Source organism: Salvelinus alpinus, chromosome 4 (genome assembly GCF_045679555.1).
Source record: "Salvelinus alpinus chromosome 4, SLU_Salpinus.1, whole genome shotgun sequence".
In the NCBI taxonomy this organism is placed as follows: Eukaryota; Metazoa; Chordata; class Actinopteri; order Salmoniformes; family Salmonidae; genus Salvelinus; species Salvelinus alpinus.
The window spans coordinates 18,473,652-18,479,366 of record NC_092089.1 but is presented as its reverse complement, the minus strand read 5'-3'; positions in this window follow the sequence as shown (position 1 = coordinate 18,479,366).

Sequence of the window (5,715 nt, the reverse complement as noted above, 5' to 3'; positions counted from 1 at the left end):
GGGGTAGTGGAGGTCATATCTAGCCAGACCCTAGGAGGTGGTGGGGTGGGGAGGGGGTAGTGGAGGACATAGCTAGCCAGACCCTAGGAGGTGGTGGGGTGGGGAGGGGGTAGTGGAGGTCATAGCTAGCCAGACCCTAGGAGGTGGTGGGGTGGGGAGGGGAGGGGGTAGTGGAGGTCATAGCTAGCCAGACCCTAGGAGGTGGTGGGGTGGGGAGGGGGAGGGGGTAGTGGAGGTCATAGCTAGCCAGACCCTAGGAGGTGGTGGGGGTGGGGAGGGGGTAGTGGAGGTCATAGCTAGCCAGACCCTAGGAGGTGGTGGGGGTGGGGAGGGGAGGGGGTAGTGGAGTTCATAGCTAGCCAGACCCTAGGAGGTGGTGGGGAGGGGGAGGGGGTAGTGGAGGTCATAGCTAGCCAGACCCTAGGAGGTGGTGGGGTGGGGAGGGGGAGGGGGTAGTGGAGGTCATAGCTAGCCAGACCCTAGGAGGTGGTGGGGTGGGGAGGGGGTAGTGGAGGTCATAGCTAGCCAGACCCTAGGAGGTGGTGGGGTGGGGAGGGGGTAGTGGAGGTCATAGCTAGCCAGACCCTAGGAGGTGGTGGGGGTGGGGAGGGGGTAGTGGTCATAGCTAGCCAGACCCTAGGAGGTGGTGGGGGTGGGGAGGGGGTAGTGGTCATAGCTAGCCAGACCCTAGGAGGTGGTGGGGTGGGGAGGGGGTAGTGGAGGTCATAGCTAGCCAGACCCTAGGAGGTGGTGGGGTGGGGAGGGGGTAGTGGAGGTCATAGCTAGCCAGACCCTAGGAGGTGGTGGGGTGGGGGGGGGGGGTAGTGGAGGACATAGCTAGCCAGACCCTAGGAGGTGGTGGGGGTGGGGAGGGGGTAGTGGAGGTCATAGCTAGCCAGACCCTAGGAGGTGGTGGGGTGGGGAGGGGGTAGTGGAGGTCATAGCTAGCCAGACCCTAGGAGGTGGTGGGGGTGGGGAGGGGGTAGTGGAGGTCATAGCTAGCCAGACCCTAGGGGGTGGTGGGGATGGGGAGGGGGTAGTGGAGGTCATATCTAGCCAGACCCTAGGAGGTGGTGGGGTGGGGAGGGGGTAGTGGAGGTCATAGCTAGCCAGACCCTAGGAGGTGGTGGTGGTGGGGAGGGGGTAGTGGAGGTCATAGCTAGCCAGACCCTAGGAGGTGGTGGGGGTGGGGAGGGGGTAGTGGAGGTCATAGCTAGCCAGACCCTAGGAGGTGGTGGGGGTGGGGATGGGGAGGGGGTAGTGGAGGTCATAGCTAGCCAGACCCTAGGAGGTGGTGGGGTGGGGAGGGGGTAGTGGAGGTCATAGCTAGCCAGACCCTAGGAGGTTGTGGGGGTGGGGAGGGGGAGGGGGTAGTGGCGGTCATAACTAGCCAGACCCTAGGAGGTGGTGGGGGTGGGGAGGGGGAGGGGGTAGTGGAGGACATAGCTAGCCAGACCCTAGGAGGTGGTGGGGTGGGGAGGGGGTAGTGGAGGTCATAACTAGCCAGACCCTAGGAGGTGGTGGGGGTGGGGAGGGGGAGGGGGTAGTGGAGGACATAGCTAGCCAGACCCTAGGAGGTGGTGGGGTGGGGAGGGGGTAGTGGAGGTCATATCTAGCCAGACCCTAGGAGGTGGTGGGGTGGGGAGGGGGTAGTGGAGGTCATAGCTAGCCAGACCCTAGGAGGTGGTGGTGGTGGGGAGGGGGAGGGGGTAGTGGAGTTCATAGCTAGCCAGACCCTAGGAGGTGGTGGGGGTGGGGAGGGGGTAGTGGAGGACATAGCTAGCCAGACCCTAGGAGGTGGTGGTGGTGGGGGTGGGGAGGGGGTAGTGGAGGTAGCATAGCTAGCCAGACCCTAGGAGGTGGTGGGGTGGGGGTGGGGAGGGGGTAGTGGAGGTCATAGCTAGCCAGACCCTAGGAGGTGGTGGGGTGGGGAGGGGGAAGGGGTAGTGGAGGTCATAGCTAGCCAGACCCTAGGAGGTGGTGGGGTGGGGAGGGGGTAGTGGAGGACATAGCTAGCCAGACCCTAGGAGGTGGTGGGGGTGGGGAGGGGGTAGTGGAGGTCATAGCTAGCCAGACCCTAGGAGGTGGTGGGGTGGGGAGGGGGTAGTGGAGGACATAGCTAGCCAGACCCTAGGAGGTGGTGGGGAGGGGGAGGGGGTAGTGGAGGTCATAGCTAGCCAGACCCTAGGAGGTGGTGGGGGTGGGGAGGGGGTAGTGGAGGACATAGCTAGCCAGACCCTAGGAGGTGGTGGGGTGGGGAGGGGTAGTGGAGGACATAACTAGCCAGACCCTAGGAGGTGGTGGGGGTGGGGAGGGGGTAGTGGAGGTCAAGGCTAGCCAGACCCTAGGAGGTGGTGGGGTGGGGAGGGGGTAGTGGAGATCATAGCTAGCCAGACCCTAGGAGGTGGTGGGGTGGGGAGGGGGTAGTGGAGGTCATATCTAGCCAGACCCTAGGAGGTGGTGGGGTGGGGAGGGGGTAGTGGAGGTCATATCTAGCCAGACCCTAGGAGGTGGTGGGGTGGGGAGGGGTAGTGGAGGACATAACTAGCCAGACCCTAGGAGGTGGTGGGGGTGGGGAGGGGGTAGTGGAGGTCATAGCTAGCCAGACCCTAGGAGGTGGTGGGGGTGGGGAGGGGGTAGTGGAGGTCATAGCTAGCCAGACCCTAGGAGGTGGTGGGGGTGGGGAGGGGGTAGTGGAGGTCATAGCTAGCCAGACCCTAGGAGGTGGTGGGGGGGGGAGGGGTAGTGGAGGACATAGCTAGCCAGACCCTAGGAGGTGGTGGGGTGGGGAGGGGGTAGTGGAGGACATAGCTAGCCAGACCCTAGGAGATGGTGGGGGTGGGGAGGGGGTAGTGGAGGTCATAGCTAGCCAGACCCTAGGAGGTGGTGGGGGTGGGGAGGGGGTAGTAGAGGTCATAGCTAGCCAGACCCTAGGAGGTGGTGGCGGTGAGGGGGGGTAGTGCAGGTCATAGCTAGCCAGACCCTAGGAGGTGGTGGGGTGGGGAGGGGGTAGTGGAGGACATAGCTAGCCAGACCCTAGGAGGTGGTGGGGGTGGGGAGGGGGTAGTGGAGGTCATAGCTAGCCAGACCCTAGGAGGTGGTGGGGGTGGGGTGGGGAGGGGGTAGTGGAGGTCATAGCTATCCAGACCCTAGGAGGTGGTGGGGTGGGGAGGGGGTAGTGGAGGTCATAGCTAGCCAGACCCTAGGAGGTGGTGGGGGTGGGGAGGGGGTAGTGGAGGACATAGCTAGCCAGACCCTAGGAGGTGGTGGGGGTGGGGAGGGGGTAGTGGAGGTCATAGCTAGCCAGACCCTAGGAGGTGGTGGGGTGGGGTGGGGGGGGGGTAGTGGAGGTCATAGCTAGCCAGACCCTAGGAGGTGGTGGGGGTGGGGTGGGGAGGGGGTAGTGGAGGTCATAGCTAGCCAGACCCTAGGAGGTGGTGGGGGTGGGGAGGGGGAGGGGGTAGTGGAGGTCATAGCTAGCCAGACCCTAGGAGGTGGTGGGGTGGGGAGGGGGTAGTGGAGGTCATAGCTAGCCAGACCCTAGGAGGTGGTGGGGAGGGGGAGGGGGTAGTGGAGGTCATAGCTAGCCAGACCCTAGGAGGTGGTGGGGGTGGGGAGGGGGTAGTGGAGGACATAGCTAGCCAGACCCTAGGAGGTGGTGGGGGTGGGGGAGGGGGTAGTGGAGGTCATAGCTAGCCAGACCCTAGGAGGTGGTGGGGGTGGGGGGTGGAGGGAATGGGAGATAGTCACTGGGGGTCGATCAGCACAGCATTAAGAGGGATACTGTATGTAATCAAAGCTCTCCCCATACTGTTTTTATTTGATTTACTTTTCTGCTATTTTGCACACCAGTATCTCTACTTGCACATCATCATCTTCTCATTTATCACTCCAGTGTTCATCTGCTAAATTGTAATTATTCGCGCCAATGGCCTATTTATTGCCTACCTCCTCATGCCTTTTGCACACACTGTATATAGACTTTCTTTTTTCTACTGTGTCATTGACTTGTTTATTGTGTTATTGGCTTGTTTATTGTTTACTCCATGTGTAACTGTGTGTTGTTGTCTGTGTCACACTGCTTTGCTTTATCTTGGCCAGGTCGCAATTGCAAATGAGAACTTGTTCTCAACTGGCCTACCTGGTTAAATAAAGGTGAAATAAAATGTTTAAATCAGAAGTGACTGAAGACAACCTCCCCTCCCCTGGATAGGTTATGGAAGACATGGACGCTGCCACCATAGAAATACAATGACTTAAATGATACAGTAGATAATCATTTCTATGGCTTCTCACAGCTCCTTGGCTCTACCACTACCACACAATCTGTACGGTTGTATTTCCCCTGCATCAACATCTGTCTCTACCTACCATGTTTCATCTCAACAATATCCAGTTAGATCTGTGATTTGTAGAGTAACATACATGTCATGTTTTACTGTGTGGTATCCTGTGTGTGTGTGTGTGGGGGGGGTTACTATGGTGACTGGTGAAGAGTAATGGCGTGGTCATGAAACCGTGTTGTTTCCACAGGTGGGAAACGGACTGTGACCGTGGTGGAGTTCCAAGACAAACAGTCAACCTCAGCTAAAGCTGTCCTCTCATCATGTGTGAGCAGTCACTTCTCAGGATATAAAACAGCACGAACTGTGTCCCAAATAGCAACCTTTTCCCCCAAAAAAATTGACTACTTTTGAGCAGCACTGGCCCCTGGTCTGCTGTAGTGCACTGTATAGGGAATAGGGTGCCGTTTTGGACACACCCTACTGCCTATAGAGCATACAGAATCTGGACCAGTTCACAAAACAAATTGTGTCAATATTAGAAAGCCCACGATTGACAAAGAATGTGATAACATGATGTGTGTAGAGCTATAAGCTATGTCTCAACCCTCCAAACACCATGTCATGTTTTCCCACTTCGTCCCTCACTGTTATACGTCGTTCTGTATTGTACAACGTTCAGCCAACGACTGCATTTAAATGTAACTACTGGATTATTGCCACCATACTTAAAGGCTCTAAAGAGCGACAGTTGCTCAGTGTGAGGCAGTTTAGTTTTGGTGTTTCATCTGACAGCTTTGCCGAGTAACATAGATCCAGCAGCAGTAGTTGAAGAAGTGATGAAAGAGCACACAACATCACCCATCACGTCATCACACGGGAATGTCCTGGATAAATGTCCATACATGCAAGACATGCAGCTCAGATCCAACCCAAATAAGACGTAGGAAGACTGAGGAAGTGACGGACATACTGTATTAACAAGACGATACCAAGGAGGTTAATCAGGAATGAATCACGTTTCCTGTGAAACGCGAGTTTGAGGCCAAACATATTACACTGAGGTTATTGAAGATCATCATCTCTTTAATTGACTCGACACTCTTAGATAAAACGGTTCCAAAAGGGTTCTGCGGCTGGCCCCTATTCCAGGTAGAACTCTTTTTGGTTCCAGGTAGAACTCTTTTTGGTTCCATGTAGAACCCTCTGTGGAAATAGTTCCACATGGAACCCAAAACGGTTCTACCTCGAACCAAAAGGGGTTCTTCAAAGGGTTCTCCTATGGGGACAGCGGAAGAACTGTGTTTGGTTCAAGATAGCACCTTTTTTCTGAGAGTGTAGAAAAAATGTTGAAGGATTTATGAGAGAGAGTAAAACAGAAGATAATGAGCTAGCTGTGTTAACGTAGATGTACTGTAAACCACTAGACATA